General features: G+C 45.7%; 1 long non-coding RNA gene across 1 annotated transcript; it reads right to left on the bottom strand.

Annotated features, from left to right (window-relative positions):
- Window positions 1-1506: 1506 nt before the first annotated feature.
- LOC140849993 (uncharacterized) lies at window positions 1507-23492 on the bottom strand. The gene is made up of 4 exons (XR_012132591.1): window positions 23407-23492; window positions 22054-22123; window positions 18990-19095; window positions 1507-3039 (listed from the first exon to the last, which is right to left on the bottom strand). It is a non-coding gene; the product is annotated as an uncharacterized lncRNA (long non-coding RNA).
- Between the last annotated feature and the right edge of the window lie 218 nt (window positions 23493-23710).

Raw genomic sequence — 23710 nt, forward strand, 5'->3', positions numbered from 1 at the left:
AAAATATTAATTGAACATATTACATAGTATGTGCCAGTAAAAAGGATTCAAAAATCATTTTTGGGGGGCTCAAAATCTAAAGGAAAAAGGTCAGTAAATTATTACAGAAAGTCACAGATATTCACAAATAAGAATATTAGAAGAAAGTTATTAAGGTGAAACCATTTGTGTAAAGAGAAGAACTGCGCAAAGGCTCATGACTTCCAGAACATCACACTTGACTTTTTTTCTCCAACTTTTCCTGTTGCTTCTCAGTTTCTTTTGCTGGTTCCTTCTAGCAGTGAGTAGTTGGAGTTGCTCAGTGGTCAGTCCTTGTAGCTCTTATATCTTATGTATATATGTATATGTATGTGTATATATATATACACTTGCTAGATAGTGCATTAAATATCTATAAGCTAATGACTCCCAAACTTAGAGCAACAGCCTGTACCTTTCTCCTAACTTCCAGACTACATATCCAGTGCAACTTGCCTCCATTTGGGTGTCTAAAAAGCTCTCAAATGTAACATGTCTACAAATGTAGTGCTTCTGATCTATACCTCCACGTCCAAACAAACCCCAAGCCAGCCCCTCTTGCTGTCTCCCCATCTCAGTTAATGGCAACTCAGTTCTCATTGTTCAGGCTAAAATCCTTGGTGCCATATCTGACTCCTCTCTCTCTCTCTCACTCCATATCTATCCTTTCAAAATTTCTGTCAGCTCTAGCTTCAAAATATATCCAGAATTTGACCACTTTCCGTCATCTCTACTCCTAGCTGGTATCTCTATGCCTACAGGCTATGCTTAACAGAAGCAGAGAGTGATCCTATTAAAAGAAGTCGTATCATACCATCCCTCTATTTAGTGGTTCTCAACTGGGTTTTATTTTGCTCCCCTGGGGATATTTGGTAATATCTGGAGAATTTTGAAGGTCTCCACTGGTAGTGGTGGTGATTTCACTACCGACATCAACTAGATAGAGGCCCAGGGTGCTGACAGATATCCTATAAGGCACAAAACAGCCCTCCCCCGCCAACAAACAATTGTCTATACCAAAATGTCTATAGTGCCAAGAGTGAGAAGCCCTGTTCCACTAAAAACCTTAAAACGGTTTTACATCTCAACCCTTACAATGACCTAAAATGCCCTGACTTTAACACTTTCTACTATACTACAGCTTATATGGCCCATCAGAAAACAGCTATTATTCCCTCTTTTTTTCTTTAATGCCATGATTTAAACATTAAAGAGAAAATGGAATGTTTTTTTTACCATTTTTGTTGACATTCCTACTTATGCCCACTAGAGGGAGCACTTCACTACTAAATAATACCGTACAGTGCTTTCATTTACTGCTCACCCCTGTCACTGTGAGATCAAGCATTCTCATAACTACTCTGTAACAAAAAGCTTTGTTTTATATATATATATATATATATATATATATATATATATATATATATATATATATATATATGATAACCCATTTTCAGAAACAATTGGTTTTTTCACAATTTCAATATACAATTTTTCAGTCTAAACTGGCTCACACACAAGAAGTTATAAAATATGTTTTTCTTTAGGCAGATAGTTTTTGAATTTAGAAGTGTTACTTTAAAAAGAGTTTAAAGATTCCTATCCTCAGTCTTTGCGCACATTCCTTTCTCTCTAAAGGCAGTCCTACCGATGCCCCAGGTACCATATTTGGTCCTTCCTCCTCTTACTGAGGGCGTTCCTGCAGCCAGGACACTCAGGGCAGCCGGACAGATGAGGGAATCAGCAGCCCTCAGTCAGGAGCCCACCATCTCCCGCTCAGCTCTGTCTGCCGGACAGGCTCGACACGGACACAGAATTGGTGAGCTTGTCTATGTCAACAGCACCCCAGAGTCCTAGGGTTACATGATACACAGCCAGCACTTGGAGTACCCGATGGGCTGGAATGGTAAGCTCTAAGTCAACTTATTGCATGTATTGAGTGATTCCTAAATGACCATTTCTTTGTAGACTTTGCTCATTTTTGGACATTTCATGTGATTTTTCTTTGAGAGGAGGCCTCCCTCATTCATTAGTGTTGGAACAGACCTGCCAGGATTGCAGATGCTCATAAAGACTGGACCATTCAGCTTCTACTGAATGCCTTCTTTTTGTAGTCTTAATTGTCAACGCAGCTAGGAAAATCACTGGCCCATGCTACAAATAAACTGCTAGCTTCTTTTCGGCAGGATGGGGCTTCTGAATTTTCTTTGTTGGATAAAATCATTATCTTTTTTTTTTCAATGAATGACCAACATTATTGAGACAGTGGACCAAATATATGACATGCATTAGCTTTATGAATAATAAACCCGGCATGTTGCAACTTATTTCAGAGTACAGATTCAGGGATTCCCCAAAAATTAATGAATAAAGCTGGAAATAACGATGGGGTAGAACCAGTGTGAGCAGGTGATCTGAGAAGCCTAAAGCATAGCTGGAAGGATGGTGGAGGATCAGGGAAAGTGGAGTCAGGTATGAATCAAACACTAAAGGCCAATGTAATTATTGCAGCCAACTTTTGTTTAAAGTGACTTTATACAAGTCTGACTGGGGTCACGGCATAGCCATCCTACAGGTGAGTTCCTTTACAGCCAAACTAATAGCCCAAACTAAAAATTGGTGATGTGTGTATATATATATATTTAAATATGTTATATATAATGTATGCATATAATCAAGTCTGTGTTCTTATTATTTTACATCATTTAAAAATTTTCTTCTTTTCTAATATAAATTTTATTAACTCAAGCTGAAGATAGAAAAATGACCACAGGAATTCATATACTTCTTTTAGAAATGATCCGCAAGTACCTTTGAAAAGGAATGAAAAGCATTTATGTAGTGTTTTCTTTTCAGCATCTGTGATTCCTTCCACATAACACCACCGAGCAAACACAAGCCACAGTGCAGGCCTCTGACGCCATTGCTGCCGGTTCCTATGGTCACGGAGGCAGGCTCAGGACTCGTGATCTTCTGTGTCAGTGAAGCAGCCTGATTCCTCAACCATAAATGTCTGTGAGGCTGTACAGAGTAGAGGATGAAAAGGGCATTTTTCAGTGTTCAGTCTCTCCTTTGAGTAAAGGAGTATGTATGATATACTATAAATTATTTTTAAAACATGAAATACTTTATTTTTCTGTGCTCTCTAAATCATGTGCTCTCCATCTGCCTGTCAAAGTACTGGAGAAATAACACCTTTTGGGAGCATTTGAAAAGGAGTACAAAGTAAACAGTTGAATTAGGAATAGAGCTATGAATTCAGCTTGTGCATACAGATTGTTTGTAAAAGGATATGAGCTTGAAAGTCATGACTGAGTCACCAAGATACAAGAGATAACAGATACCGAGATGAGGTGAGCCACTCTCAGGGGTTTATGAGGAGGAGGTTACTGAAGACCCAGGACGCAATTCTTAAACCCCTCACCAAAACTGAGCGTCTAAAAAGGTTGAGTGTACCTAGGATTTGTTTAGAAAATGCTGAGCTTTGAACCCTTCCTCTCCACCCAAAGGGGTAGGTTTGGAGTGCTGGCCCCATGAGAAGAGAGGATCTTCAATGAATTGATGTGAGCTTAATATGTTCCCTGCCACCTGCGGGGACAAAATGGACTGGTGTCTAACTTCTCTCTGGAAAATCTAAAATCTGGTAGACATGGCTGGCTTGGCTAGCTTCTCTGAGAGTGACAGCAATGGAAATGTTGCTGCATCGATATTGCTTTTCATTCTTAGAGATTATCAGGTCAAGATTGTGTGAGGAGTATTTCCAATTGTGATTCAGCCAGCTTGGTGGTGTTCCAAATTTTGCCCACAAGGATTTCTTTGGATTGGTAGGAGAGGAGCAGTGAGGGGATTCCAGTTAAGAGTCTTCATTGAATAGCCAAAAGAAAAAAATGGGCTTCAAAGATGCATAGTGAGCCATAAGGGAGCATACTTTGCCCGTGTTATGGAAAGTACAATGAAAGGTTCCAGTGGCATTGAAGTTCTTGGAAGAACTTAGGAAAGCACCAGCTCTGCCACAGTCACCTGTCCCATCACAAAACAAGACACTCTAAACATCTGCCAAATCCAGCGAGCAAAGCCATCTAATAACAAAATCATTCAGGTAGAAACTCCCACTGCATTAGTGCTCTTGCATCTCTCTGCTTTGACACTAGCTGGGTCCAAAACTCTGGCAAGCTGTGGAGGACAGATGCTAAGTGGGAGCAGAGAAGGATCATTATCGCTCTACCTTCTGCAAATGGCTGGACCACTGCAGTTCTCAGTGGGGAAAGAGGAGACATCTTAACTTACACATTTTAAAGTTTTAATCATTGTGAATGTGTGAAAATTAGCCCTGCAAGCCGCCTCTTCCAGGATTCACCCCTTGTGTAGCCCATGCTCCACTGAATGGGAGCTGGCTCTGTGTCTCCCTTGAACCAATACAGTGCAAAAGAGGTGATGTGGTGCCAGTCTGGGGACTAATCCTTAAGAAGGTCTGGCAACTTCCAATTTTGTTCTCTCAGGGAGTGCCTTGTACAAGAAGGCCAGCTATGCTGCTAAACAAACCACATGGAAAGGCCACATGGAGGGGAAAAGGCTGGGACTACAAGAAAAGGGAGAGACCTGCTGTCTCAAGTTCAAGGCCAGTCTCATTCCATCTATATCAATACTAATTTTCCCCAATTATCTTGAAGCAAATCCTAATGATATAATTTCATTCATAAACATTTTAGCATGCATTGCTCAATGAAAAAAATTCTAAAAGCATAATTTTTAATTCTACTATTTCATTTCAAACTCATTTCTTAATTTTCTTATGTTTCAAATATTCCTAATCATTTTTTAAATATGTAAGTTTATTTAAACTTACTGAAACATGTGGCTTTTTACATAGGTTTTATTTATGCTTGATTTTATATGAAATGTGTAGCAAGGTAACATATGTTAGAATATCAAACCTGTCCCACCAGAAGTAGAATTAGCTGTCATCTTCATGAGACAGTCTAAGATATGGTGGTCTTATTCCAGCAACTAGTCAAGAAATATAGGAAATAAAAACTGACAAAATAAAAAAATCTCCCTGTTATAAATATTACTCAAAAACCATCCTTCTCGAAACTCTTTTGCAGCATTAAAAGAGGCTGCATACCTCACTAGTAGCTAAAAAGATTTTTGTTTTCCTTAAATATAGAGCCTGTGCTAATAATACTTTATATTTCAGAATGCTGAATTTCAACTGAGGTTCAGTACCCAGAACTCAAACTGCTGAATTCCCCCCAAAAGGAAAAGTTCTTAGAGCTACCGTGAGATGAATGACAAAGCCTTTTAGAGACTGCAGTGGAAAATGAAATCTGACCCACTTTAGCCCGCTTTTGCCATCATCTTGTATACAAAAAATAATCAGCTTGCTAAGTAATTCCTGCTGTTGGTCCCTACCTTCTTTTTTCTCCAGCTCTGAACAGATCTGAAAATACTGGATTATGCATATGCAGTGGGAGTTTAAAATGTACATAAAAATCCCATTACATAATCAGTTCCTCTGTAAGGTGGGAATTAACCATCATGCTTATTGTCAACCACCCAATCATACATTTTTAAATAGGTCAAGTTTTAAATGTTACTTTTAAATGTTTGCAAATTCTTCTTTTTCCTTTTTTCCCCCTTACTTAAGTTACCTACTTTTCAGCTTTCTTGTTTCAGAGAAAACAATCTGCCAGCTAATGTCAGAAAGTGGCTTCTGCATTGTTTCCTTTTGGAATGCTGAACTGTAAATGTGTGGTGTGTGTGTGTGTGTGTGCTGGGGTGGTACTCAAGGCAAACCACGCATATACAGATAAAAGAGAAAAGCTCTTCACTGAGGGCTGGTGGCCTTCTTACCCTTAATTTAAACACAGTCTGTGAATACCACTGCTAAATTCTTAAATCACATGCTATTCACATTTAAAAGAATTTTTAAGATAGCCATAGGACTGTGAAGTTAGCAGAAAATAAAAACACACTTTGAAGCAATTAGTGCTAACAAAGTTCAGGATGGCAAATTGTTTTAAATTACAATATTGTTTTGTTCTTCCTTAAATACATACTTCTTTTCTAAGGACAGTGAAAATGCATCTTTTTTAAGCATATTTTATATGATGAAGGGTAGCAGCATTACGCCTTTAAAGTTCTTAGCATACAAGTGTTGTTCTGGCTTTAGAAGTTTTAATTTTTTCTTAGAACAAATATATTCAGCTGGCTCAAAGGATTTCATTACTGGTGACATATTTAACTGAATCATAAAGCTGTATCACATTTATTTCTAAATTTTCAGGAACAGGAATGAAATAATTTGCAGTTTTAAAAGATCATTTATAGTGGGAATGTCACAGTCATCCTTAAAATACATTTCTACAACAGGAATAACTTTAGAACTTAATGTAAATCATTATAACTTTTTCATCCTAGACATGCCGTCATATTTCATTCCTGCAAGGATAAGGTTTGGGTAGCAGTGCAGCAAATGTTTGGATAACTATCTTTTTATGGCTTGCCTAAAAACCAAACCCTGAAAAATAACTCATATTTCTTTTTAAGGAAACAGTCTTTTTACTGTAAGTCAACATGACTGTGCATCTTTGACTCTACCATATTTTGCTAAAAATTTTGTGTATTTTGTTTTTCTTGGCATTCTCGACAGCCTTCAGTTTTACTCTTGTGCAGCTGCCTTAATTAATGTCACACCCAAAGAGACACAAAGGAACTACTTCATTCCTAAAACACAGTAAACTTAGCTCACTTCTACCTTTATGCATAAGTCTGTTTATTTGCATTGCATCTAACAAAATTTAGATGTTGGGACTATCTGATTCATGTAGGAGTAATTTAGTTCTCACAACCATTTTTTCAAAAATTTTTATTAAGGTATGATTGATATACACTCTTACGAAGGTTTCACATGGAAAAAACAATGTGGTTACTACACTCACCCACATTATCAAGTCCCTACCCATACCCCAATGCAGCCACTGTCCATCAGTGTAGTAAGATGCAACAGATCCACTATGTGCCTTCTCCGTAATACAATGTTCTGCCCGTGATCCTCCACACCATGTGTACTAAACATAATACCCCTCAATCCCCTTCTCCCTCCCTCCCCACCCACCCTCCCCTTTGGTAACCACTAGTTCATTCTTGGAGTCTCTGAGTCTGCTGCCATTTTGTTCCTTCAGTTTTGCTTCATTGTTATACTCCACAAATGGGGGAAATCATTTGGCATTTGTCTTTCTCTGCTTGGCTTATTTCACTGAGCATAATGTCCTCCAGCACCATCCATGTTGTTGCAAATGGTAGGATTTGTTTCTTTCTTATGGCTGAATAATATTCCATTGTGTATATGTACATGTTCTTTATCCATCCCTCTACTGAAGGACACTTAGGTTGCTTCCATATCTTGGCTATAGTTTTCACAACCATTTATCTTTAAAAAATATTTTACCTTGTTGTCTTACTAATGATCAGTAGACCCAGTAACATACACATGAGCATTCCCTGGGTGAAGAGAGAACACTATGTTTTATGTTCTGAAGGGTCCCCACCAGTAAGATGGCGAACTTCCGGCTTCTTTTCGGGGTCCTTGGTTCCCGCCGGCGCCACCTGAAGCCCAATCACCTCTCGCCCCCCTCCCAATCCCAGCACCTAGCCAACAGTCACCAGCCCCGTAGAAGTAACACCACAATCACCCTATGCCCCATCCTATATAACCCAGCACCTTTCCCTAATAAAGCGGAACTCTCCGGTAAATTGCTGTTGTGTGTCGCTCCTTTCCTTTCATTGGTGCCAAAACCCGGGAGACGGGACACCCCAACTGGGCCCCGTCTTCCCCCAACACCAGCAGCAGCTTGCCTTCGTCCTCTTTTTCCGGCACTGGCTCATCACACTCACCACTCCTCTCTGGCCTTTAGGTAAGTCCCCCCACCCCACCGGGGTGGGCCACTCTTCCCTGAGCTATCGCAGTGCCATTGACCGTGATCGTCCGGCAAGGCCCTGACGCTCGGGGACGAGGAGGGAACGCTCCCCGCCTCAGGCCTTCACGGCTGCGGCGGACCCTCAGGCCCCTCCCCCGACAGCCATAAATCCCTGCCTCAGACCCTCACGGCTGCAGCGGACCCTCAGGCCCCTCCTCCAAAAGCCATAAACCCCCACCTCAGGCCTTCACAGCTGCAGCAGACTCTCAGCCCCCCCCCCCAACAGCCATAAATGAGGTGACTCCTTTGCGGATGAGAACGCTCCTTTTCCCGCTCCCTCCTCCTTCTGTTCCGTCCGCCGAAACCTGTTCGGCCTGCCGAAAACGCCTAGCGCTAGGTACCTCGTGACTCCGGCACTCTGCCTTCTTAGGGAAGTTTGGGTGACGACCCACACTTCCCAAGAAATTCCGACTCGTATACGAGTTTCCGCAGACCACCAAGGATCATCGGGGACGCCCTTTGTCTCCTTGTGGTCTGCCTCCAGTCCGAGGATCCCCGTTCGTCTTCCCCTGTTTGTCTCCTTCTCTGTCCTTTAGCCATTTTGTCTCCTTGTGGTCTGCCTCCAGTCCGAGGATCCCCGTTCGTCTTCCCCTGTTTGTCTCCTTCTCTGTCCTTTAGCCATTTTGTCTCCTTGTGGTCTGCCTCCAGTCTGAGGATCTCCGTTTGTCTTCCCCTGTTTGTCTCCTTCTCTGTCCTTTAGCCATGGGAGCCTCCTCATCCCTCTCTGAAAGTTCACCTCTTGAATGCCTGCTTAAGCATCTAGCTACCCTCTCCCTGACGCCTGATATAAAACCAAAACTTCTCCGTAAATATTGCTCCCAAGATTGGCCGACATACCCCCTAGACAATAACAACCAATGGCCCGCAGGGGGAACTCTTGATCCTAACATCACTCGCAATCTCTTTAACTACTGCCAGCACCTGAAAAAATGGAAGGAGATTCCCTATATTGAAGCTTTTCGCCTCCTAGCTCAAAATCCCAGCCTCTGCACCACCTGCTCCCCGCCCCAAGTTCTCCTAGCCTGCAAGCCGTCTCCCTCCCCTCCACACACTCCCAGTCCCTCTTCAATTACCTTTGACCCGGCCGACGAGCCTCCGCCATACAGACTTCCCCCTTCAGCCCCTCCCCCTCCTACAACCCCTCCACCCTCCGCCGCCACTGCCGCCTCTTTCCCCATGGCAGAAGCCTCCCGTCCTCTCCCTTCCCCTTCTTCTCCTACAACAGCCCCTCCCCCTTCCTCTACCGCCGCCACCGCTGCCGCTTTCCCCGCGGCAGAAGCTTCCCATCCTCTCCCTTCCCCTTCTCCTTCTACAACAGCCCCTTCCCCTTCCTCTACCGCCACCACCGCTGCCGCTTTCCCCGCGGCAGAAGCTTCCCATCCTCTCCCTTCCCCTTCTTCTCCTACAACAGCCCCTCCCCCTTCCTCTATCGCCGCCGCCGCCTCCACCCCCGCAGAAGCCTCCCATCCTCTCCCTTCCCCCTCCTCCACCATCTCCTCCTGCACCTCACCACCTCCTCCTCCGTCCCCCTTACCTTCCCCCCTCCCGCAAATCAAGCCTGAGCCTTTCAGCCCCCCTCTAACTAAGTTCCAAGAGCCTCGTCCATCTTTGCCCCCTCAGATTCGGTCCCGAGAGCCTCCCAAAATTATCGCGGCTTTGCCCCCATTACCTGTTTCCCCTGCACAGACTGAGCCAGAACCCTTCAGTCCCCCTCAGACTCGGTCCCGAGGGCCTCCCAAAATTATCGCCCCGCTCCGGGAAGTAGCAGGATCCGAAGGCATCTTGCGTGTTCACATCCCTTTCTCCTTAGGAGATTTAGCCCAACTAGAGAAACGCCTAGGTTCCTTTTCCACTGATCCCACGACCTACATCAGGGAGTTTCAATGGACCCTCCAGTCTTACAGCCTCACGCATCATGACATCTTCATGCTCCTGGCCAATACTCTCCTCCCTGAGGAGTGTAGACGAGCTTGGGACTTCGCCCAAATGCATGCTACTGAAACCCACAGGACTGACCCCACCTGTCCCCCTGGTCCCACTGCTGTCCCTGAACAAGACCCACACTGGGATTATAACACCACTGTGGGTCTCCACTCTCGAGATATTTTTGCCTCCTGCTTAATAGCAGGTCTAAAAAAGGCAGCTCGTAAAGTAGTCAATTTTCAAAAGCTCCAAGACATAATTCAAAAGAGAGATGAAACCCCCTCCGAGTTCTTAGATAGACTCACTCAAGCCCTATTACAGTATACCAGCCTGGACCCAGGAACACCTGAAGGAAGACAGGTCCTTATGACATACTTCCTAGCTCAAAGCTACCCCGACATTAAAGCTAAACTCAAAAAGTTAGAACAGGGCCCCGCTACCCCACAGACTGAGATCCTAACAGTGGCCTTTAAAGTCTTCCATAACCGGGAGGAGGAGAAAGAACGCCATAAACAAAAAGCTGATCAGGCCAATTTCCAGATGTTGGCCCAGCTGATAAAACCACAACCTGGGCGCCCCTCTACAGACAAGCCCCCCCAAGGAGCTTGTTTCAAGTGTGGAAAAGAGGGACATTGGTCAAGGGCGTGCCCCTCCCCCAGATCTCCTACCACCCAATGCCCCAGATGCCACAAAAAGGGCCACTGGGGGTCTGATTGCCCAACCACCCGAAGGGGAGGCTGGACGAACAACCCCCATCCTAAGCCCACCGTAGTGGGGCTGGCAGAAGAAGATTGACGGGGCCCGGGGGCTTCTCGCCCGACCATTTCCATCACCAAACAGGAGCCCAGGGTTACTTTAACAGTAGACGGTCGCCCCATCTCCTTCCTCCTAGATACAGGAGCCACCTTCTCAGTCTTGCGAGAATACCGGGGCCCTACCACGCCAGCCATTACTCCTATAGTCGGGGTAGGAGGTAAACAGATTTTCCCATTAAACCCCCCCCCCCCTTTTATGCACAATCCTAGACAGTCCCATACCTTTCTCCCACTCCTTCCTAGTTATGCCCCAGTGTCCCATCCCCTTACTAGGATGGGACATCCTTTCCCTCCTCCACGTTTCCATAACTATATCCAATCCCACAGCCCCCAGTACTCCCTTTCTGATGGCCCTCATAGCCGACATGAATGCTCTACCCAATGAAAGCTCCAGTTCTGCCCTTATACACCCTGTAAATCCCAAAGTTTGGGACATTACAAGCCCCTCCATGGCCCTATGTCCCCCTGCCTCTATCAAATTACGTGACCCCTCTCAGTATATCTGTCAGGCCCAATACCCCCTAACCACTTCAGCCCTCATAGGCCTCCAACCCATCATTCAAGATCTCTTAAACAAAAACTACCTCAGACCCACTCACTCCCCATTTAATACCCCCATATTAGCTGTTAAAAAAAACAACGGATCTTTCCGCCTTGTCCAAGACCTTCGCCTCATCAACATAGCCGTTGTCCCTATCCATCCCTTAGTTCCAAATCCATACACCCTTTTATCGCAGATCCCTGCTTCTGCATCCCACTTCTCAGTCCTAGATCTCAAGGACGCATTTTTTTCTATTCCCCTAGCCCCCTCCTCCCAAGATTTTTTTGCCTTCACCTGGACGGACCCATACACCAGACATTCTGTTCAGCTTACTTGGACAGTTTTACCACAAGGCTTCCGAGATAGTCCCCATATTTTTGGACAAGTCCTAGCTCAAGACCTCAAACAGTTTCACCATGATCACCCCGAGTCCACTTTATTACAATATGTAGATGATCTTCTGCTCTGCAGTCCCTCGTGGGAACAGTCTCAACTTGACACTGCGTCTCTACTTAACCTTCTAGCTTCCAGAGGTTACCGAGTATCCCCTGCCAAAGCTCAAATCTCTTCCCCTTCTGTCACTTACCTTGGATTCCTTCTGTCTCAGCAAAGAAAGTCCATTACCTTAGACAGAAAACGACTCCTCTCTGACCTGCCCGTTCCCAAAACCAAGACAGAAATCCTTTCCTTTCTAGGCTTGGCTGGGTATTTTAGAGCGTGGATCCCTAACTTCTCCCTGTTGGCAAGACCCCTATACGACCTCAGCAAGGGCCCCCCTGAAGAACCATTATCATCCTCACCCCGACACTCCTTCATTAAGCTCCGTCAAGCCCTTGTAAAAGCTCCATCTCTCCATCTCCCTGATTTGTCAAAACCCTTCTCATTATACATTCATGAGAGGTCCAGTCAAGCTCTAGGAGTCCTAGGCCAATATTATGGCCCATCCTTTGCCCCAGTAGCTTATCTCTCCAAGCAATTAGACCCCACAGTTCGGGGATGGGCCCCCTGCCTACGGGCATTAGCCGCTGGACAGCTCTTGCAGAAAGAAGCTCATAAACTAACATTCGGAGCGCCCCTTACCATTCTGTCCCCACATCACCTAAAAGATCTCTTAACCTACAAAAGTTTACAGACTCTCCCCCCCTCCAGACTCCTCACCTTACTGTCCTCTTTCCTCCAAAATCCAAACATTTCTTTCCTCCCCTGCCCGCCCCTAAATCCGGCCACTCTTCTTCCTCTGCCCTACTCTCCTCATACTCCCTCGCATGATTGCCTAGAAGCCCTTCACAACTTCCTTCCATGCCACTCCACGATCTCCGAAGGAGCCCTCTCACACTCCGACCTCATCTGGTTTACTGATGGGTCCTCCTTTAAACATGAGGGCATCCACTACTCAGGATATGCAGTAGTCTCCCTCGAAGATGTCATTGAAGCACGAGCCCTACCCCCTGGTACAACCAATCAGCAGGCTGAACTCATTGCAGCCACCAGAGCTTGCACTCTGGCCCGGGACACGTCTCTCACATTGTACACTGACTCCAAGTACGTATTCCACATTCTCTTGTCCCACGCGGCAGTATGGAAAGAACGAGGCCTCCTCACCACAAAAGGGAATTCCATAACTAATTCAGCCTTAATTACTAAACTTTTAGAGGCTTCACAACTCCCACACCGACTAGGCATAGTCCACTGCAAATCACATCAAAAAGATGACTCCCCCATTGCAAGAGGTAACAACAAGGCCGACAGAGTAGCCCGGTCAGTTGCCCTATCAGAAAACGCACCAGGCAACAATCCGTCTGCCCTTGCAGTTTTAGCCTTATCACAAGATGCCCTCTGCTCTCAGGACAAAGAGTCTCTCTTCCGCCTCTTACATGACCTGTTCCACCCCAGCCCCCAATCCTTAATCCATTTTTTACAATCTTTTTTTCCTCTCTCTCCTGAAGACAAAACCCTACTTAACCAAATCACCTGCAAGTGCACCATCTACCAACGCACTAACCCTAATACCCCCCTCAAAGCCCGACCCTTCCCGGCTCATCAAGCAAGGGGTAATGTCCCCGCTGCAGATTGGCAAATAGACTTCACTAACATGCCCCCTGTACGACGTACCAGATACCTACTCGTGCTAGTAGATACATTTTCAGGATGGGTTGAAGCTTTCCCCACCACTAACAAACGAGCATCCGTAGTTGCCTCTATCCTCCTCACCCAGATCTTTCCTAGGTTCGGGATGCCCACTTCCCTCCAATCAGATAACGGCCCTGAGTTCACTGCCCAAATTATCCAGAACCTCTCCAAGTCGCTCTCGCTCCCCTGGCATTTACATTGTCCTTATCGACCACAAGCTTCAGGAAAAGTAGAAAGATCCAATAGGACTCTAAAAGACATCCTGACCAAACTATCTCTAGAACTACGCCTTGACTGGGTTCGCTTACTTCCCTTAGCTCTACTCCGCATTCGAGCCCTCCCAAAGAAACCTTCCTTCTTGTCACCCTTTGAGATCATGTACGGCCGCCCGATTCTACCCCCGGGGCTCCCTTCCCACAAAGGACCAATTCCTCCCAATATAGCCCTTCCACTACTCTCTCTCCTCCGCACTGAATTGTGGAAATATCAAGATTGGCTCCTTCCTGATCCATCCGCCTCCCAAAATCCTCCTGTCTTACAGCCCGGCCAACTAGTGTTTTATAAGCCACCAGAGGATCAGCCCTCTCTCACCCCGAAATGGGAAGGTCCACACCCAGTTATTCTCTGCACCCCCTCGGCTGCCAAGCTCTCACTGCCTGATAACTCTGTCACCCCTTGGATTCATATCTCCAGGTTGAAACCAAATACCCAAGACTCACCTTCTCTGGACACCCAAGACCCATCAGTCACAATCCAGAGTCCTTCGGACACAGCCCAAGACGCTGTCTACTCTACCACGCCTCATCCCTCTGATCCCTTGAAGCTCCGCATCTCCCGTGCACCCTCTTTGCCATCCATACCTGAATCATGACTTTTTCCTCCTTTACTGCTCTCTCGCTTTTTTCCCTCATTCCTATTGTCTTCCCTGCCGCCCCATCCTCCTTTGTATGGCGATTCAAAGTCAAGCAGACTTACACACAGCATCAAACAAAAGTTACTGCCCTCATTGCCACATCAGACTGCCCTCTGAAAGGCTGCTCTGAGCCTTTGTACCTCCACTTTCCTCCCTCCACTGAAGTATTCATTTACAGCTACCTTTATTCTCCCTACCTCTGCTTCCTCTATGACCAAAGACAAGCCTATTGCAGGCGATGGCCAGACACCTACGGGGGATGCCCCTACTGGTCTTGCACCATTCACTACATGAGTAACTTCCAGTACCCACAGTATTACTCCTCCAACCGTTTCATGAAATATCCCAACGGCTCATTCTCCTTATCAATCCCAGATCCCTGGGACTCTCGATGGGCTGCTGGAGTAACAGCCTCAGTTTACTACAAGGGGTCCTCGACCCCCCATGGTACCCTTCATATCTCTCGAGAGTATGTTCCCTCTCGCTCCCAGATCTCTCAAGTTGCATCAGATATCAGACATTCCGAAAAAGTCATTATCCAAACTCTTGACGGCGCCTCTTCATCTTCTTATTCCTCCTACTCTTGGTTACAACTCATTCAAGACACTGCCATCTTTCTCAACCACACCCTCAACACCGCCAATTGTTTCTTGTGCGCATCACTACAGCGCCCACTGCTGGCCGCCGTGCCCCTTAATATTTCCAACTACTCCTTCCATGCAGAAGGACAACCCCTCCGTCCCCTGGCAGACATACCCCTATGGGAGCCAGAATACCCAGATAATCTCACCATCCACCACTGTGTAGGCCCAACTCCACCCCCCTCCAGTGCACTTCACTGCCTCTCTATCTACACCCCTACCTCCGGCTCTAAGACTTTTACACAACCGGGACACTTCTTTTGGTGTAATGGCAGCCTTTTCAACTCACTGCCTCTCAACTCCGATACACCCTGCATTCTCGTCACCCTAATCCCACAGCTTACACTTTACAGCATGGCAGAATTCCTTGAACTCCAACCTCCCTTGCACTCGCGCACAAAAAGGGCTGCTTTCCTTCCCATCATGGTCGGTATCTCTTTAATCACCTCAGCCATTGGGGTGGGGTTTTCAGGAGGAGCCTTGGGTCACTCTCTATGGGCAGTTAGAGATCTCGACGCCAAACTTGAGGGAGCCCTGGCATCCACTGCCGATTCCCTAGCCTCTCTCCAAAGACAAGTCACTTCGCTAGCTAAAGTCACCCTTCAAAACCGGCGGGCCCTAGATCTGCTTACAGCCGAGAAGGGCGGCACCTGCGTCTTCCTCCAGGAAGAGTGCTGCTATTACATCAACGAATCCGGCATTGTAGAAACTGACATCACCAAACTCACTGACCTTGCCTCCAGCCTCCACTCTGCTTCCAATTCCAACCCATTCTCGTCAATACTAACAAACCCCCTCCTCACCTGGCTCTGGCCCATTGCAGGCCCCATAATAGTCATTCTTCTTGTCTGTCTCTTCTTACCCTGTATAATAAAGTTCATCAAATCCCAAGTCGGGAAAATCTCTAATCAAGCTTTCAACCAGCTTTTACTCAGGAACTACCAGCTTCTGGCCACGGAAGACCCCTCACCCTCACGTGACCTCCTCACCACATGCTGAGATGGACCCCTCTCTCCGCTGGAAACTGTTCCTGGAAACAATAGCCGCAGACGCCTGGCTCCTGACACCCATATCCTCTTGGCACCATTAGAATCAACAGGTCCTCAACCTATGGTTACAGGGAACCTTCATTGATTTCCAACCTGAAGAAGTCCACATCTACTCATCCTTACTGTGGGGAGTCCTATCAACCCTTTCCTCCCAATCCTCAAACCCTCAGTCCCTTCTCCGCCCCTGTTCAGCAGGAAGCAGTCAGAGAGAAAGCAACGTCCACAAACCCATAGAGGAGAAAGGGGGGAATGAAGGGTCCCCACCAGTAAGATGGCGAACTTGTGGCTTCTTTTCGGGGTCCTCGGTTCCCGCCGGCGCCACCTGAAGCCCAATCACCTCTCGCCCCCCTCCCAATCCCAGCACCTAGCCAACAGCCACCAGCCCCGTAGAAGTAACACCACAATCACCCTATGCCCCATCCTATATAACCCAGCACCTTTCCCTAATAAAGCGGAACTCTCCGGTAAATTGCTGTTGTGTGTCGCTCCTTTCCTTTCATGTTCCAAGAACAATCAGCTTCAGAATAATAAAATCAAAAAGAACTATTTTTTAAGTAGTTTGCCTAAACTATTCTTAAAACAGGCTGAGGAAACACACTACTTCACCAAGGCTCAGCCCCAGGCAGGCTATTTTTGGCCTGTTGCAAAATATGATCAGGAACTGTGGCACTATCTTGATTACAACTTGGAATGAATTTGAAAAAACACAGGCTTGACAAAAACTTTAATCCTCCGTGGGGTAAAAAAATCCTAACTATGTTTCACCTCTAAACAAATTCAGTAACAAGGAGAATTCAAAAGGGAACTTGTAAATAATTTACTCCATCCTAGGTTTTCAAATACAGGCAATACACCCCTCAACATGCTTACCACGCTCACATTTCTGAAGTGAAGTAAAAAATGAGTAGCAGTGCCTCAGCTTGTTAATTGTTAAATACACCCTTGTTTTACTCTAATAATTAAAATGCTTTAATAAAAGGAGACATTGCACATTTTGATAACGACCCTACAAAACTGAGAAGTATTTACATTGTTGCATTTTGGGGAGGCGGTAAAAGCCGATTTTAAGCTATTCAGGAGCCACAATAATGCAGCTTTAAAATTCCTCCCTGGGACGCAATGTAGTTCTTTTGAAGGAAAGACTGTCTCATTCGGCAGAAATAAATCCATTCATTTGATCATGTAGTCATTGAGGGCAATACAAAACAAACCAAGGGTGAGAAATTCTATGTGATGAAGGAAACAAAACAAAAAAGCAATTTCCATGACAAAAAGACTCTTTGTCCTTGATCTACCCACCATATGCAAGCGTTTCTTTTCAGCGTATCTCCTGTTCTAATCTTCGGGGACCGGATTCCGCAGAGAAGAGCGACAAAGGGCCCTGCGAGCTCACAACTTGAATTCACTAACTGCTGCGGGTCCCAAGCACTTCCCGCTGTCTGCGCGCCGACCCGGCCGCGGACCTGCCCCGTCCGACTCTCCGGCACCCGGAGAAAAGCTCCGGAACCTCCCCGGTCCCGCGGGCAGAGCCGAGGCGCCGCCGCCCCGCCCCCGGCGGGAGCCAGGGCGCCGGCCGCGCGCGCCCCGCCCGCGGACCCCGAGGAGCCGCCGCACGCCGGGCCGGGGGACCAGGACAGCGGCCGCCGGGAGCGGCTCACCCCCCCGGGCGAGTCCCAGGGCGGCCGCGAGGAAGGCCGGCGACGCGGGCTTCCCGCCGCTCCGAAAGGCGTCACCGGCCGGCCAGCGCGCCGGGACCTCGCGGCTCGCCGGGCGCCCCTCCGTCCGGGCCGGGGGCGGGCTGGGGCGCCGGGCGCCGAACAAAGCTGTCGGGCGACGGCCTCCCCGGACGCGGCCCCGCCACTGCACGGTCCCGGGGCTCGCCGCCCGGCGTCCGGGCGCAGGGAGCCCGGGGGGCGGCGCGGAGGCGGTGGCGCGGACCCTTCCGCCCCGCCCCGCCCCGCCCGCGCGCCACGCCCGGGCCGCGCAGCTCCCCAACTACAGCAGCCGAGCCAAGGTTACTTGGCTCCCAACTCTCCGACCAGGCGCACCCGGGAACGCGCCGCTCACCGTGCTCGGGAGCCCCGTTCGGCGGCGGCAGCTCCTCGTCCAACTTGAGGTGCTGGGGGCTTGGCCTGCTTGCGCCGAGACAGGCTGCTAGCGGAGCGCGGAGCAGCGGCATCGCGGGGCGGCCGGCCGCGGGGCGCGGGCGGCGACCCCCAATCATTTTTTTGTTTGTTAGAATTAAGATCCACAGAAGATCCGTATAGATCCGTGTGAGGGTAGAGCCTACAGAAGGGGGGTCTTACCCGCAGTGAGCTGGTTCGCCCCAGAGACCTTACAAGACTCAGAACTTAGAGGCAGCAGGTACTGTGGAAGTTGAGAATGAAGCACAGGGCTGAAAATAAGATTGTTCGAGAGTCCTCCACAAGCTCCGAACTCGGCAACACCAGGTTCTGGCATGACTAGGGTGAGAGGCAGGCCGGAAAGCAGGGACTGAGCGAGAACACACAGTCAGGACACAAGACCGGTCCGCCGGCCACTTTCCCTTCCTGCTTCTAGGAGGTCAGAGCCTGAGAATGAATAAGACAAGGTACGAACACACAGGAGGAAAGCGGGTAGGAAACCAAAGCTGACATGGTATGTCAGCAGATAACAGAGAAGAGAAAAGGCTGATGGATTCCAACTTAGCCAAGGGAAAACCGCTGCAATGTGCGTGCCTGCAAAGAGGCTGTGAACGATGAGACTTCTAACTACCCCTGCAGGGCCAAGTGAAGACTGAGGCGCTGGAGGCAGGTGAGGAGGGGCTGAAGGAAGGAAGACTGACTGAAATTTAGGCTATTTGAACCCTTCTCTCACTCCCATAAATCCAGGCGTCTCGAGGTTTTCTCCCCAGGAAAAACTGAACCAGGACCCTCTGGACTTAATGACAGACAGAGCCTGGGGTTGTGTGTCACTTTACTAGAAATGGGGATTACATTACCTTCCTCACGGTGAATGGTGAGACCTTTCAGGCTGTTCCTTTGGCTGGTTTCCCAAATCATGGACACTCAGTTAATGCTCTGAGGTAGGAGTGAGGGGATATAACCCTGTAAGGAAACAGGCACGACAAGAACTAGAGTGGTTCTTAATGTATAAACAAACCGTTCCCAAATGTAGTAGTGTAAAACATAAGCCATTTTATTTTTAGACTAATGCATTCATTGAGGATTTCAGACAGGGCGCTCTAATAATGCTGAGGTAGGGATGGCTTGTCTCTGCTGTATAACACCTTGAGTCTCAACTGGGAAGACTCAAATATCTGGTGATTCAGATGACTGGGGACTGTAATCTAGAAACTTTTTAACTATGAAGAAACTTCAACCCACCAGTGCCTGATGGGATGGTGTAAGGATTGGGCTCAGCTAGGACTGTCAACTGGAATGCCCACATGTGGTCTCTCCGTCTGGTCCAGAGCTCCCTGGCCATTGGCAACCCAGCCTTATAGGTCTCACTGAGTCACTTCTCCTTACTCTATTGGTCAAAGCGGTCAAAACTCACCCATACTCTTATGGATCATAGACATCATTTCTCAATAGGAGTTTCAAAGAATTTGTAGCCAGGTTTAAAACCACTACAGATAGATGTGAAAACAGTAGGTCAATGGTTAGAAGCTCATCAGGGCAATCAAAGCAAAGGCCCAAAGGAAAATCAGGCTGAGCCCCATTTGATAAGGGCAATGGCCACAAAAATAATTTCCTGATCCACCTTCTGGTGGCTGAAGCTGCTGTTATCCTTGGCCTGATCAGTCCTGTCTCATGGGCTGCAGACGCGGGTGTGTATGGTTGTGGCTTGGAGAACTGGGAAATCAGTATAGAATGAGCATTTGGAGCCCTACCAACCAGAGGCTCAGTGTGGACCTTGCTTGGACACCGTCTCAGGATGACCCAGAAACTTGAACACCGATGATACTTAGGATTTACTGTAATTTTAGGGTGTGATAATGACATTCCTATTCTGCTAAAACTGATAATATCATTTTGCTTAAAAAAGAGTCCTTGTATTTTAAGATACATGCTAAAGTATATACAGATAAAATAATATGCTGTATTGGATTTACCTCAAAGTAAAGGAGGGAAGGAGGAGGAGGAGGAGATGGGGTATAGATAAAACAAGATTGGCTCAGAGTTGATAATTATGGAAACTAGTACACTGGGATTTGTTACACCCCTTTTGCATATATTTGAAATCTTCCACATAGAAAAATTTTAAGTGTATGCACATTTTTACACTTACAGATAGGAATTAACTTCTAGGGTGGTTTTGCCATATCTGAAAGAGTAATGGGGAACTTCTAATAAACTAAATTTGCATTTCCTTAAGTTAATTTTTTCTGGGTGAATTTTGACATGTGTATACATTCATGTAACAATTTCCCAGATCAAGATACCAAACATTCTCAGTGTAAGATAAATTCTAGCTGGAATAAGCACGCAAAGAGAGGCAACAAAGGGCCAGGTAATTTATTTAAATACCCCCCGGGTGAGGTTCTGTGGCCTTCTTGTCAGAGGCCAGAGAAGTCACACCCGGTTAGGGAGGTGGGGCACTTATAAGGGATTAGGAGGGGAGGAGTGGGCAAACTATCTTAGGGGGGTGTTGAGAGGTATGATTGGCTAAAGGTGACATAACAGTCAACTAGAAACTTTTTTCTTTCCAAGAGGGAGGAGGCTGACATCCGGGTCTTAGTTGGCACATTAGGATGGAATTCAGGAAGAGCTGTCCCCTTTCCATATATGTCATGGACTTTGGGGTCTGGTCTGTTCTCCCCCTATGGCATCTCTCTGTTCTGTTTGCATGTCCTTGTTTTTCCTTTCTCCAGCCTAACATTCCAGCCTTTTGGTGATAATGGGCAACGACTCAATCTGGCTACTTCCGGCTGACAAGGGGCATCGTGGGGGTTTGAGGCTGGTATTAGGCTGAAGAAGGGGGTTCAGTGGGAAGAGGTGCGTAACGGTGAAGTAACATCTGGTTGGTGGCGACTCAAGTCATCTGGGTTAGCTGCTGTTGGAGGAACCTGAGGACACAAGGGGCAACTAAGAGTAAACTGCAAACTGTTATTAAGGGGCCCAGTAGGGCCATTAGCTAGGCCATTGTAGGGAACTGGAATTCTGGATCGAGTTTACATCTCAATGACTAGTATTAGGATTTAGTATAGATAAGACTGTATTACTTAAACAATACTTTTCTCTAAAATCACCCTTGTTTTTATTAGAAGTAGTTAGATTAAGAAAATAATTAACAGTTGGCTTGATTATTTGCATAAGTGCAGCAAGAAGAGCAATTGATTACATGGGCTCTTTTAACTATGCTTTGCTGGAACCTTTTGTCAGGAATTTCAGATTGGACTTTTAAGGGCCTCTTGAGGCCAGAAAGCCAAGCCAGACTTGCCATCAGGTTGTGCCTGCAGTACCTGTAGATTTGGGTGAATTCCTCTCTTCTTGAGGTTCCTGCACTTGCCAGGAAGTGACCTTCTTTACTCACCTGGTAAGGCTGCTGGGAACTCTGTAAGCAAGGTACCAGGCCAGTTCTTCCAAGGGGCTTTGTTAGCTTTATAAAGTCAACTTTAGTTCCTTAAAGCCATCTGTTCATATCTGAGTTTACACACATGTCTCTCAGGTATGATATTCCAGTCAAAGCCTTGGTAGTATAACCAATGTTTTTAATTGGTCCTCTTACAAGGAAAGCAGGTTCTTATTGAACTTATGCAAATAAATATACTGCCATGCAATATAAAAATAGTTACTGAGAGTTTTTAAATTCTGGAGGGATCAGGTAGAGAGAAAAATAAAGTTTCAATTCTGCTTATAAAGGCAGTCATTTACTAAACTGTTGTCAGCTTAAGAGAAAAAGCTTAAAACACTTTATCAGCAACATCTGAAACAAAAAGTCACAAAACTATCTTCCTTAGCTTACTTAATCTTATGTAACTAATACCTGTTCTGCTGAAATCTAGTTCTTTACTAGTGTAGGAGTAATAAAACAGTGACTATAAATGGCAAAAGACTTACAAATGACCGTGGTTAAAGATCTGATGAGAGCTTACTGTAAGACAGTTGTCATAGGGAAATTCTGATATTTCTGTAACACAAAACATTCAGTAACAAAGTTTAGCATTATTCTTTTTGACAGTGCTTCTTAGGTAATTAAGCAGGTAATTATATATCAGATAAATAAGCCAAATTAGCTAAATATTTTCTCCAGTGAGAAAAAAATTCCTCTGACATGTTCCAGGGGCCCTCTGGAAAATATCAGAGTTAACTAGAGGCAAAAGCACCTTTTCTGAATTTGATTTTGGGAAGTTGTTAAAAGTTTTAAGGCACTTGCTTAAATAGGATTATAGGTTGCTGTGAAGCAATACTTATCCAGTTAACTAGAATGACAACAAAGTACTTCAAAGGCAAATAAAGGTTACACAGTTGTTATCAAAGTTTAGCTTTTAGTCCTCTTAATATTAAGATCTCATTTTCTTAAAGACTCTGACAACTCACTGAGACTTTAAGCATAATAAACTGCTTTGATAAAACAATTAGAAGAACTTTCTGCAGTCTTTCAATATTAAGAGCTAACAGTTAAGAAAACTTTGTCTTTTTAACTGAAAACAAAATTGTAATTTTGCTGTGTACTTGAAACTGAGACTCATTTGCTTTAATTTTATATAGCATGACCATATTAACTTCTTCTACAAACTCTTTACAATTTTCTTTTATCAAAAGACATATTTTTTAGCATGCAGAAATGTTTTCCTTACTACTTTAAGTAGTTTTGATTAGAACTTAAAACTATTACTTTAACCTTCAGTGAACACTGAAGAATAGGCTACTGTAAACTGTTACACTAGCATTCTTCAGATTGATACATTTATGAATGTATATCATTATTTTTGGAAATGTGCTTTATAGCACAATTTCTTATTAGGCACAAAAAATGTCTATATAACTTAGCAAACTTTGAGAATTTTGGTTACTACAAAAATTCTCAGACTGCATATATATATATATATATATATACTGTTATACATTAATACAGTATTATTATTAAGATATTTATTTGCTAGGTTTGTTTACTTATTTTTAGCAACTATGCTAGATTACTTACAAAACTTTTACTGAATGTTTAGACAAAGCTAAGCTTTTAAGCATTTTATTCTTAAAAGATTTAGCAGATAACACTGACCTAAATGACCTTAGGTAAATTTAGGCAGCTGATAACAACAAGGACATGCCCGCCTCAGCTAGAATGCTCAATCTTCACAAGCGCTTGTTTTTAAATAAAATATTTTTCATTTATACACTTAGACACACAAACATACAAACTGAGATACAATGACTACAGTCAGCAACACTTTTCATATAAAAACATACACAGATAGACAAACTTATACAAAGACAAGTTACTGATATCCAATTGCCGTCTCTCTTCTCAGCTTCTTGTCTGTGGCTTCTGGAACTAGAGGGCGGAAGGGGCGTGTTCTGGTGGGGGAAGAGGGCGGTGAAGGTGGAAGGAGAGGGGGAGGGGCTGGTGCAGCCACTGGAAGAGGAGAGCAGGACAACGGCATGGCTGAGAATGCAGGACTTTAGGATGGAGGTGACACGTGGGAAGACAAAGGACTTAGAGATGGTGGTGGAGAGAGGGGGAGGGGATTGCAAGCTGAGGGAGGCGGGTGAC

This window comes from Manis javanica, chromosome 6 (genome assembly GCF_040802235.1).
Source record: "Manis javanica isolate MJ-LG chromosome 6, MJ_LKY, whole genome shotgun sequence".
Lineage (NCBI taxonomy): Eukaryota > Metazoa > Chordata > Mammalia > Pholidota > Manidae > Manis > Manis javanica.